This window comes from Triticum urartu, chromosome 5A, assembly GCF_056163025.1.
Source record: "Triticum urartu cultivar PI428250 chromosome 5A, HENAU_Tu73, whole genome shotgun sequence".
In the NCBI taxonomy this organism is placed as follows: Eukaryota; Viridiplantae; Streptophyta; class Magnoliopsida; order Poales; family Poaceae; genus Triticum; species Triticum urartu.
The window spans coordinates 674,691,874-674,705,510 of NC_141877.1; the positions used below are offsets into that span (position 1 = coordinate 674,691,874).

A 13,637-nucleotide genomic window follows, 5' to 3' on the forward strand; every position below is an offset into this window, starting at 1 on the left:
CTGTTCGGACTAGGAAGGGGAGGGGCGCGCGGCCACCTCTTGCCTCCTTCTCTCTTCTCCATCAAGGCCCATGTAGGCCCAATAAACCCCCGGAGGGGTTCCGGTAACCCCCGGTACTTCGGAAAAATGCCGATTTCACCCGGAACGATTCCGATGTCCAAATATAGGCTTTCAATATATCAATCTTTACGTCTCGACCATTTCGAGACTCCTCGTCATGTTCGTGATCACATCCGGGACTCTGAACAACTTTCAGTACATCAAAATGCATAAACTCATAATATAACTGTCATCGTAACCTTAAGCGTGCGGACCCTACGGGTTCGAGAACAATGTAGACATAACCGAGACACGTCTCGGGTCAATAACCAATAGCGGGACCTGGATGCCCATATTGGCTCCTACATATTCTACGAAGATCTTTATCGGTCAGACCGCATAACAACATACGTTGTTCCCTTTGTCATCGGTATGTTACTTGCCCGAGATTCGATCGTCGGTATTCTAATACCTAGTTCAATCTCGTTGCTGGCAAGTCTCTTTACTCGTTCTGTAATACATCATCCCGCAACTAACTCATTTAGTTGCAATGCTTGCAAGGCTTAAGTGATGTGCATTACCGAGAGGGCCCAGAGATACCTCTCCGACAATCGGAGTGACAAAACCTAATCTCGAAATACGCCAACCCAACATGTACCTTTGGAGACACCTGTAGTACTCCTTTATAATCACCCAGTTACGTTGTGACGTTTGGTAGTACCCAAAGTGTTCCTTCGGTAAACGGGAGTTGCATAATCTCATAGTTATAGGAACATGTATAAGTCATGAAGAAAGCAATAGCAACATACTAAACGATCGGGTGCTAAGCTAATGGAATGGGTCATGTCAATCAGATCATTCTCTCAATGATGTGATCCCGTTAATCAAATAACAACTCATTGTTCATGGTTAGGAAACATAACCATCTTTGATTAACGAGTTAGTCAAGTAGAGGCATACTAGTGACATTTTGTTTGTCTATGTATTCACACATGTATTATGTTTCCGGTTAATACAATTCTAGCATGAATAATAAACATTTATCATGATTATAAGGAAATAAATAATAACTTTATTATTGCCTCTAGGGCGTATTTCCTTCAGTAGAGATAAAGAGATAAAGAGTAGCGATCATAAGTTAGACATAAAAAATGTTGATTATGATACACGACGGCTGGGCCATGCAATGCAGTCAACAGTCAAAGCTAGGCTGCTTAACTGAGCGGAATAAGTACAGTGCAGTCATACCATATGTAGACTAGTAGAGTGCCCGTGCGTTGCCACGGGCTTTTGAAATAGTTTGCAAGATTTACATGTTAAATTTCACACATACAAATAATATAACACAAACACAATTATTGAATAATTGAAGTCCAATTTTGCAATGTAAATTGATAACAAAAAAAAGATTAATGACATGTGCATGTAACAAACTGAGCGATGTTCGACCTTAACATCTATTACAAAACTATCAATATCTAGATGATGCGTTTAAAAAATTCTTTCACAATATCAGAAAAGTTGCCTTTAGCTTCATTCCCACGATGTTTTAGCAAGTATAATAAAAACTGTTTCCTCAACTCATACCCATCTTGCACAAACATTATATGTAGTTGGTATGAAAATTTCACGCCGAAGGTCTTAAAACATGTAACGGACAATACTCACCCCGCACACCGGCTTACCAATTCTTTACCGTTCCACCAGAGCATAAAATTAAAAACAAAATAGCTAGACACATTCCTGCAATTTTTTAAATTGATAATATAAAGAATATGGTGATAACAAAAATAAATGTTTTTATTATGAATTCATTACCCATCTATACTCGTTGAAATACCAAACGGAAATAAATGTTGCCATTTAGATATATCAGAATTTCAACCAGGTAGCTTTATTTCGAGTGCTTCTTTGAAATCCCTTGCAAAACTTTTTAATTTCAGTGCATGCCTTAAATTTTTATCCTCTAACGATCATGATGTTTGAATAGGCTCCATAATATATAGACGACGTGCCTCTTTGTCGATGACGTATAAAATGTATCGGCCGATGGATGCATAGGGAAGATAAATCTACATGTGGAGCTATTAGAAACAACAATAAACCACGATAACAATAGACAAAATACTTTACTTATCATGTTGCACGATGAGATGTCGTTGTCTATCCCAAGCCAGCTATCAAATAATGTTGCCAACGTTTGGATAGTTTCCTTGTCGCAAAACTTCTAACCTCGTGTTGACTCTAGCATAATGGACCTCGTGTCCCCCTCGCAACCGATTCTCTCACCGCAACCACCCCTCTCACTCGTTCTCTCTGCCACGGCGTTGCTGCCACCATATCTCCCAATCGTGGCATGTCGCTGCCACCTTCCCATCCACGCTCACCATCCCCTCCCCTCCATCAATCGCTATGTCGCCCATCCCCTCCCCAGTTATATGTTTTGGTCAGATCTGATGAGCTGCGGTGAGCACATATATGTCACGGTGAGTAGCCGGATTCAGCGACGACATCAATATGGCCATCCCATGGCGATTTCTGGTGCCATGGGCTTCATACTATACGATTTCTACCTCGGGCGATCCGTGTCATCGACCTGGCCCTCCCAGGTCGATTTTCGGTGCCGAGGGTGATCTCCGGGTAAATTGGTGTCTTGTGCAACCACGTTCTTGGCTCGCCCCCGCTAGACGTTAACTGGATGGTCTTTCCCTGAATCCATCGCAAGTTAATTGCCCATCCGTTGCTACAGAGCATACATATTTTGTAGTTTAATATAAACCTTTAGGACACTCGTGCAAATAGGGTGGTGTTATCGACAATTCTTTGACCATTAAATAACTCTTCATCTTCTTTTCTTTTTCTTATTTCATCCACTATTTTCGTCTCTCCACCATCTATCCAAACTTGCCACCTCTGGCAGTTGTGCATGATGCAGTCAGCTCAAATTTCCTCTTACACCCCAATCACACACACATCAAAATTCAAACCCATCGGTCTGTGGTAGTGAACCCCTGGAGATAGCTGGACCTTCAACTTGTTATAGCTCATGTTGACTGATAATCACATATAAGTGCCTCGCCTTGATACTTGATACCACAATAGTTGTGGTAGAAACTGGTTGTGCCATCCTAAACGGGTCAAGACAATACAACTGAAAAGAGTTTCACACATGACATTTGCATAACAAGATGTCCATACATCCATCCATTTCATCGATCAAAAATAGTTTTGTAATCACTCATTTCATTTGTCAAGATAGGAGAACATATACCTACGAGCATGCACAACAATTTCATTGATACAAAAAGATTCCTAATCCTATATAGGTACATTATTCCCTGGGTGTTCATCACATTTCATTTGTCAGGACAGACCACTTGATAAAGTCTGAAACCAAATACCTGCCCGAGGAACAAGACAGATAGTAGAATAGGGAAGATGGACTCCATGGCCTCGATCGGGTGCGTTAAGGAGACCAAACTCATGCTGGTGATGACATTGCCCATCAGGTGTATTAAGGGCAAAGGCAGGATCTTTCTGTACTGCACAAAAGTGTAATTCATTCATTACAAATTTGCATTACTTTAGAATGTCACATGAATCATGAATGTGTTACCGAAAAGGAAATATTTAAATCCCAACACTATCAGGTAAATTTTAAAAAGGGACGATTTTTCAGTCACTCATGTGAGGCCTTATCCCATTGTAGAAGCTAAAGCTTGTTTGAAAAAGGTAACCATGGACAAATATATGTAAGAAACAAAATTCATGCCAAGTTATTAAGATAAGCATCGACAGGAGGTTGGGACCTTTTTTTATTTTGTTCCTAGGGGGCTCCCAGTTTTCTGTCGCGGCAGCCTGCAACCATGAACCATGTTAGCACGAAACATTCCGTCATGCTGAGTTAATGTAACAAGAGCACAACTGAAGCAAAGAAGATCAAAAGATGAAAAAATAGATCAGCATTATAGACAAAAAATTCCAGATGAATGAATAAAACAACTCTTTCTCCTAAATCTAACATAGCAGAGTATGCATGTCTAGCTACTAAAATTACTACACATGTAATGTACTCCCTCCGTTCCAAAATATAAGTCTTTTTAGAGATTCCACTACGGACTACATACGGAGCAAAATGAGTGAATGTACACTCTAAAGTATGTCTATATACATCCTATGTAGTTCGTAGTGGAATCTCTAAAAAGATTTATATTTAGGAATGGAGGGAGTAGTTTGTTTAAGATCCAATAAGCTCATAACCATGTTTAACACAATTTCTTTCAAACCCAACAAGGATTAAGGTTGTAATACTAAGAGAAAACGCCCAAAAAGCTACTCCCTCCGTTCCTAAATATTTGTCTTTCTAGATATTTCAACAAGTGACTACATACGGAGCGAAATGAGTGAATCTACACTCTAAAATATGTCTATATACATCCGTATGTGATAGTCCATTTGAGATCTCTAGAAAGACAAATATTTAGGAACGGAGGGAGTACATGGTTTTCCTGATTAACATACTGTATAGAGTTCTTTCAAGGTCTTTCATAAATGATTATGTTTAGTACAAAACCAACATAAGGAAAACTGACATTGTTCTATCCTTACCAATTGCCGCATTAATTAGTAAGAAAACTGAAACTTCTTTTGGCATCCCCAACAAAGTTGCTTTGCTCAAAGAACAAATTATCTGGACCTAATTCTTTTGTCATCCAGAAAAGGAGGTTGCTCTGCTCACAAAAACAAACAAGAAGAAATGACCTTGTAAGAGTGCATGATAAAAAAAGTTGTGACATTAGAACATTGTCAATGACACATATAGGAGCAAGCTATATCACAAATTATTCTCATGAGCTAGTTAAGTTACCAACAATCATTTATTATTAACCTCAAGCACTACTTTAATTCAAAGAACGTAAAAATGAGGAAAATCTGAACAAACATAACCATTTGGATTTTGGACACTGCTGAGATCAATATACAGATAGCTTGATGTTTTAAAAAGCCTATCAATGCTTTTGGAATAGTTATGATCAGAATGGGCCATTTGTTTTGAGATTTGACCAATACGCAGTATATTCTCATATGGCAACCTGTACATGAACACCAACCTGCTGAGATCAATTTTTTTGCAAACGTACTTGCTGAATAATATATAGCCTGTAATTGAAATATTGTATCTCGGTCTTTTGTCAGCAACATCTAAGATTTCGTAAGCTTTGACAGTAAAAGACCAACAAGTGCAAGAATTGGAACATGGAAGAAGCTTACGTGGGCACGATGCCATCGGGTTGTATGCCAAGATCGTGGTTGTAGAGCTCCCTCTATCTCCCTTGCCAAGCTCTCCCTCCGACCAGCAGTAGAACAACTGCTCATGCTGCTTTTGAACACTCCTTCCATGCTGCCGCAGATCAGTTGGCGGCGTAGGCCAACTCTCGCTTGTATCATCACGTTGAACACAATATGCGCCTATGTTTACTTTCCTTGTGGGTGCTAATATAGAGGCGCTAGGATATCCATCCTGCTCGATTGCCGGTTGAGCCATCGATTCCCGGCATAGGGGGTGCATTGACGTGAGAAATAGCACCGAGTGCCTAGGTATCTCTTGGCGTGTTGGATGGATCGCTGCTACGCCGGCAAATTATATTAGCATCAGGTACCGTCTGCGTTAAAATAGATCTGCGCTTGGGTGTTTCTTTTTACTGTATTTTACAAAAAAATTAGTTCTCTTAAGCGCGTGTATAAGAGTCTTGCATTGAAGATGTCCTAAAAAGCGCATGTCTTCCAGTTTGGTGATTGCAGAGAGTATAAGACATTCAAAAGGAGTCGAAGGAGCATAAATGAATAATGTAGGTGCAAGAACAGAAACAGATATACATTTTTTTATATGCATTATAAACTCAATAGAGGAAGAGAAGTGCAGAAACATCCTCTTATGCTTTTGCCAGTTGGACCTTTCTTGCCTATCGAGAAAACAAGATAACACTTGGTTCAAAAATCAAGAGAAATGACCGTCCAGAGTTACTTGACACTGAAATGGATGTATCTAGACGTGCATTTCAGCATCAAGTAATTCTGGACGGAGGGAGTATATGATTATTTTAGTTCTCAAGAAATAATTGGACTAAAAGGAGAAAACAGAGGAATATAAAAGGTATGAGACTTGGAAAGGATGTCTAGAAACTAATTGGAGGCACACTGTTATCAACACGTATGAAAGAACACTCTTCAAGTTACAAAAGGAACTTCCTTTGATGTCCTAAGCTAATTCAGTCTCCTGTATGCATTGTTATTATCTTATAGTACAAAATAAAATAAAAACTAATAGTACCTCCAGATGTTTATACTACATGGAAGATAATTATTAGAGAAAAACGACCAATAAAGCATGACTGAAGTTTAAAATTTGCATCCCTAAAAAGTAATCATTGTACCAAAGGATTTGATCTGTGAGCATTTTCCTTTTTCCCAAGCAACAACATTTAACTTTTCAGGAGAAGGGTATATACAATATTTACTAAACTGAATACTTTCCACCTGTTTCTAAAAGGAATGGATCCTTCATCTAGTCCTTTGCTATCTTCTACAAATTCTTTAAAGAGTACACCTAAACTGCGGCAAATAATGCAATGCCTAGAGGTAAATCTATCAATTTTGGCACATACGTACTTGCATGGTGTTCTCCTCCTCTATCAACATTTGTCCGTCCAATTTGTGCCTACATGAACAATCGACTTCAGTTAAGAACATTGTACAAAAGTAGGCACATTAGTATATTGGAAGTGGTAAGGAATAAACACTAAAACATAGTTCCTGATATCAGCTATTAAAGCAGGAGCATAATTTTCACACCAAGTAAGTCCCTACAATAAACACACATCAAAAGATGAGAGAACTTTCAGGGACATGAAACAAAATAAATCTGAATGAATCCATTTATATGATTTATATGTAAGAACAATGTGTGGCTGCTGTATTAGAAGATGTCCTTTGAAAGATTTATTCATAGGAAGGCAGCAGGATTTGTATTGATCCTTATATATTGTCCAAATTTCTATATTGGATCGGACCCAACAGAAATTGCACACATTTAGCTTGTAGTGCAGATTTATAGAAATTAACTGTGAGCGACATTCTCTAATAATTAATCGTACATTCTGAATTCCAACTAACCCATGATCACAGAAGCAGAAGCAAACAACTCATTTCCTTCACAATAGCAAGCCAATTTGATCACAGAAGGCAATCGTTAACTGACTTATCCATGTGTGTGTATATTAAAGTTTACAACATAATATCTATTCAGCAGCAGAACCTTGATTTTATTTTCTTGTATGTGCAAAGTTGAACCGCTAGTGGCCTCACCTCTGAGCCCATGCCCCACCTTTGAAAGCCTGTATCCTGCAATCAAATGAGAGAGGGATTGACAAAGGGGAATTGAAAGTGAACAAAAAGAAAAGCAAATTCTTGAAGTGAACTCTTTCCCAGAACTGAGAAAGGAGAACCATAGATGATTCTTCTATGACCAATTTATTTTCCCCTTTGATTTCCCAAATCCACACAAACAACTTTCTAGAACCATAGATGGGTGTGGGTTGAGGCCTCAGGAGGAGGTTTTTCCGGTTTCTAGTGGATAAGTCAAAGGTGGGAGGAGGTACCAAAAAAATCAGGAGAGGTGGGACTAAAGAAAACCTGGAAGCGAGACTACCAACTGCTTCATTAGGAGTAGAGATTAGGCCGGGGGTCATCCTCCTTTTCTAAAAAAAAAATTACCATATGTAGACAAGTCACGCCAGCCGCCTCAGCCTGAGCCTGAGAGTGATACACCACGTCTTGACCACGCAACACAATCATGCTAGGCTGCTTAATTAGAGTGGAATAAGTACAGTGGTGGTGCCGGTAGCGACGGAGAGCACACAAGCTACTAGTGGCGCCGCAACTTTCGTCTTCCAGATGCGTCCAGTCCAAGATCGCATACTACGAGAGAACATGAATAATATGTCCTAAATGACCATCATTCAAACTTAATTACTCTTTGGCCCCTGAGAAAATTTATTGGGATCAGACTACTGATCCTTCGCATATCCACCGTAGTAGGATGAGAGCCATGATGACCATTGGATCCAGCACGTACAGCCCCAGTCGTTTGCATGCAGCATGCGTCATCCCACACTAATTTCAATCAATTTACTTCCTAATAACTGCTCCTATAATTCAGGGCATATCAAATTGATTAGGCGCCATGCTTTTCATGCATGCCATTTGCTTCCATATAATTTTTTGGATGATCCCAACTTTAATTGCCTTCTACACGTGACCCTTTTTAGGCCAGCCTATGAATTTGTTTCCATGGAAAATACAGATTGCTTCCATCAGGTTAGAATATGTTTACTTCAGTCAGCCGATTTTTTTTGCTTCCACAGCAACTCACGATCGCCTTGATAATTTGTTTCCATTCAACACTCTTTAAATTTGCTTCCGAAGCAACTGGAGATTACTTACATCTGGTTGAAATCTGTGCTTCGGTCCTTCACACAAAGTTCTTCCAGGACAACCAGCAATCACTTCGATCTAGTTAGAATTTGTGTATTTGAGTCGTCCGTAAAATATTGCTTCCACTGTAAACAGGGATTGCTTTGATCTATTTATAACTTGATAGTTTCAACACATCCTATAAATTGCTTCCATGGCCACAACAACCAGAATTGTTTACAAAATATAGTTTGACAACAACAACAACGTAGCTCTGTCGGTTAAATTGGGACTTTGCTTCTGAAGCAGTTGGCATTTGCATCCAACAAATGATAATTTGCTTCAAAAGAATTTGGAACTTGCATATAAAGAAAATGAATATTTCCTTCCCCCCTCGCCCCCGCGGGCGACCTGGGGGAAAACCCTAGCCCCCGCCCCTCGAGTCTCCTCCTCCTCTCCCCCTCCTCGCCGCCGTCCATAGCGTCGCCGGGCGAAGCCTGGCCGGCTGGGCGGCGGCGGGGCTTCTCCCCATCCTCTCCGTCTTGGCTGGCGCAGGACAACGGGATCCAGAGGAACGCCGGGCGAACGTGGGGTCTGGCGGCGCGGCGGGCGGCTCTTCCATCGGCGTCGTGCGCGGCACGGCGGTGGCGACCTGCGTGCCGTGAGGTGGTGGCTGCGTTGGCCTGACCGGTGGTCGCGGGTGCCGCCGGATCCAGATCGGATCCATCTGGATCCTTTCTTCAGATTCCGTCGGCCGCCGCGGGGTGGTGATGATCGTCGCTGGCCACGTCGGATTCGGCGTCTGGAGATCTACAAGGAGTTCTTCTCGATCCTCCTTTTCTGGTGGGTTGAGCCTTAACCCGGCAATTCGATCCATGGGTAGCCGCGCCCATGGGCACCCGACCCGAATGGATAGGGTATGGGTCGGCATATTGACCCATGGGTAAGCCCGATGGGTAACCCGATTAGTCATGGGTAGGGTTTGGGCATGGGGTTCTGCCCATGGGTCGCCCGATGGGTCACCCGACTAATATTAGTGAGTAAAATATATTGATTATTTTACATGATGTGTGGACGTTTTGGCAAAGATACATGCTAATTAATTTCTTTAGCACAGCCAAGCACTGCCGGTAGAGATGCATCTTTGCTTCGCTTCTTATTTCCTGCCGACCGCTCCAGAATGGTAAGGCCCATATATACTACTACTACTTGGAAATGGTGTAGTATTTCGGTCTATTGGGCCTCCAATGATTTAAGCCCATGCGTGAGGCGTGTGCAGTGTGTTGTGCGTGCTTGCCGTGAACTGAGCAAAGGAGTAGCTCGTTTAGTCCCACCTCGCTTGCATGAGTGAACGGTAGGCTGGGTTGTGCTATAAAGCAGACAAGGAAGGGAGGAACACATGCAGTCAGTTCGGTAAGATAAAAATGAATTAAAATATTAGACCCGATGGGTGCCCTATTGGGTCGGGTAACCCGTTGGGTTCGGGCATGGGTCTTCTTCTTTGCCCATGGGCAGGGTCATGGGTAAGACTGCATACCCGTTTAATATTCGGGTCTGGGAAAGCTTGACCCGGTCAAACCTGACTGTCAGGTTGAGTTGAGCGCAGGGTGGTCGAGCTGTCTAGCGCCATGGTGGTGTCGACGGCAGGCCTGGCAAGGTCTGCGCGTCAGTACCTGCTCTGGAGATGGATCAGTGGGGCGGCGGTAGCCTCGGTGAGTGTGCCGGACCGGTGTGTGATCCAGTCCTGGTATGTGGCTAGAATGGGGCATTCAGCATTAGATGTTAGGATTTGGTGCGATGTCTGTTTGGTATTAGGCTCGGACATTCGGCACCACTGCATCAAGGGGATAGGAGTAGCGACAAGTGTTGTCTAGGTGGTGACTTCAGGCTCACTGATGTACTACTTTGTAAGATCTTTTGTGCTTAATAATTAATAAAGTGGCTGTATGCATTGTCGAGATGCAAAGGCCGGGGGTGCATCCTCCTTTTCTAAAAAAAAGTCTAATAGACCAGACAGACAGACAAGTTCAGGGGACGACGACGAGCGAGGCTTCTTTCTGCATTTTCAAATTTAATCTAAAACCATAACAATTATTACGGAACGGAGGGACTACTCTAGCTTCATACAATTAATCTATCTACATATGGTACCTCCACCACCCTTATCTAAGATACCAGATCAGACTAGACGGACACAGGTTTAATTAGCGAAACAAACTCAGCTTCTTTCCGCAGCTTGTTCCCTCATAGAGCACTACTTTTGTTTCGTATAAGCCAAAACAAAACAAGATAGTATAATAGCTAGTATTACCCTCGGCCAACTTTCTCACCAAACAGAAAGTGAACTCGTTACTAGCTGCATTGGAGGGCTCGAGGCAATTAATATGACCCCCGTCCCACCCACCCCAATCTTGACTCTTCTTTCTTTCTCTCACAAATTCATCAGCTAGTAGTGTCAGATAGAATGATGCTAGCTAGTGAAGCCTGAAACCTCTGAGACACTAGAGATAAGATGCATCCTACTACTCTACTTATACTCCCTCCGTTTGTTTTTATAAGACATCTTGCTTTGTACTCCCTCCGTAAACTAATATAAGAGTGTTTAGATCACTAAAGTAGTGATCTAAATGCTCTTATATTAGTTTACAGAGGGAGTACTATTTTAAACAGTGTTTGAACGTCTAAAACGTCTTATATAAGTGAACAGAGCTAGTACCTGGCAATGCAAATTATCACACAGCAGCTGTTTTCTTTTCCCATATATATGCATGGTATCATCCACCACAATGCTTCATCTCTCACCACACCACAAAGGAAAAGTTGGAAACAGCAACAAATTCGGAACCAACAAGTTTGGTTTACTAGTAGTATTACCTGCTACGACACGCGCCATTCAGTTCAGCTACTACTTGGGAGCTTCATCCGCTCCAAGAAACTCTTCCCCTCCAGCTTCGTCGCCAAGAAGAGCTCCCTCAGCCTCCGATAGAATGATGCTAGCTAGTGAAGCCCGAAACCTCGGAGACACTAGATGAGATGCATCCTACTACTCTACTTAATTATCAGCCCAGCAGCTGTTTTCTTTTCCCATATATGCATGTATGTATGGATATGCAGGGTATCATCCACCACAATGCTTCACCTCTCCCCACAAAGGAAAAGTTGAAAACAGCGACAAATTCGGTGGTTTGCTAGTATTACCTGCTGCGACGGGCACCATTCGGTTCAGCTAGTACTCGGGAGCTTCATCCGCTCCAAGAAGCTCTTCCCCTCCAGCTTCGTCGCGAAGAAGAGCTCCCTCAACCTCTCATGCTCCACCGTCGCATAGGCCTCCGCCTCCCCGTCGGCACGCGCCATGAGCTCCTTCAGAGGTGTTTGGAGAGTGGAACGCCGCCACCGACAGCCGCTCCTCCTCGGGGTCCACCACCACGCGGTGCTCGATGCTCCTGTACCTCCCGTTCGTCAAGATCTGTCATCAGGGGAGCAAAACACAGGCAACGCAATGCTTAGTTCTACAAAATACAGCATATACAGTATCCATTCATCGCCCTTCTATGGTTGGTGCTCGACCTCGAAGATATCTCCAATGTTGACGATGAAAGCACCCTCGACGGGCTTGACGGGAAACCAGCTGCCGTTCCTCTTGATCTGCAGGCCTTGGACGTGGTTCACTTGGAGGACGAGAGTCAGGAGATCGGCGTCCGAGTGCGGGGAGAGGCCAACGACTTTGTCTGCCTGAGGGCATGGCGGATAGTAGTTCATTCTGATAGACTGCAGCCCCCCGATGCATCTGTCGGCAATCACCTCTTGTTTCAGTCCCAAGTTCTCCGACATCGTCGCCAAGAGGGAATCCGCTACCTCCTTCACAGCGCAGGAATATCTATCCAGCGCTGATCTGAATAAAATTCAAAGTGCAGCACTTGAGAAGTCGATAGCAGGGCAAGAGCTTGAAGCCGCCACAAGTTTAATTTGCAGCTAGCACTTGATGATGTGTTGGAGATTGTTTTCTACTAGTACTTCCTCCGTTTTTATTTAGTTCGCATATTAGCTTTGGTCAAAGTCAAGCTTTACAAACTTTGACCAAGTTTATAAACAAAAATATTAAGATATACAATAACAAATCAACAACATTAGATTTATTATTGAATGTACTTTCACATCGTATAAATTTATTATGATAAATGTCTATATTGTTTTCTACAAACTTGGTCAAATTTTATGAAGTTTGACTTCAGTCAGCTCTAATATGCAGAGTAAATAAAAATGGAGGGAGTACCTGATTTTTTTCTCCAAAGTAGGGCAAAATAATAAAAGAGGCGACCAAAAGTATCATTCCATTGTAACTAAGCTGAAGAACAGCGTGACAGGCACAGGCAGCGAAGAATGCCATCGCAATCTTACATACCTGAAGGTAGCAGGCTGGTCAGGCCAGAGCTTGGTCTTCCTGATCTCGGGTGGCTGTGCGTAGAGGAAGAGCATGTCGGCCCAGTCGAGCTTCTGATCCTCCGAGACGACGAACAGCTGACCGTAGCCTTCCAGCCGCCCTTCTTGCTGTGTGAATCGTCTCTTCGTCTCCGCGGGTAGCTGGAAGAATTCTTGGAGGCTGGCCTTCATTCCCTCCACCACGTCGTCCGGGACGCTGTGGTTAATCAACTGCAAACAGGAGAGCAATTCCAGTATCAGGATGATGAGGCAGCTACTAAAGAAAGTTAACTGAATGTTGGGTTCAGGAAAACACAGGCATAGCAACAGAGGTTGCAGTCAGCAGAGACAGGTGCGCAACGAACTAACCTGGAAGAAGCCCCAGTCCTGGCAGGCTGTATGGAGGCGTGCAGACTCCTCACCACGGCGGTCCAGCTCCAGCAGCAGCCTCCGGTGGTCGATGATGGGGATCTGAGCCTCCCCGTCGTCGTCGCCGGCACCGGTGACCGCGTCCGCTGCCGCCTCTGGCCGGAGATACCTTGGCGGCACATCGACTCCGCCGGTGGCCGCCACCATGGCCTGCACACTCGGGACGGAGAGAGATTCCATCCCCTCTGGCCGCTCTTGAGAATGGAGATGCTACTGGTTCCCCTGTTCTGGCTAACTCGTGTCTTTTGGCATATATAGACAGAAGATGGTGAGGACGC

At 43.1% G+C, this 13,637-nt stretch overlaps 1 pseudogene across 1 annotated transcript; it reads right to left on the reverse strand.

The window, feature by feature from the left end:
• Window positions 1–5,373: 5,373 nt before the first annotated feature.
• On the reverse strand, window positions 5,374–13,565 carry LOC125511580 (2-oxoglutarate-dependent dioxygenase 11-like; annotated as a pseudogene). The gene is made up of 6 exons (XR_015603079.1): window positions 13,300–13,565; window positions 12,914–13,161; window positions 12,079–12,403; window positions 11,228–11,977; window positions 7,355–7,440; window positions 5,374–6,757 (listed from the first exon to the last, which is right to left on the reverse strand). The product of XR_015603079.1 is annotated as a 2-oxoglutarate-dependent dioxygenase 11-like (transcript).
• Window positions 13,566–13,637: the final 72 nt, after the last annotated feature.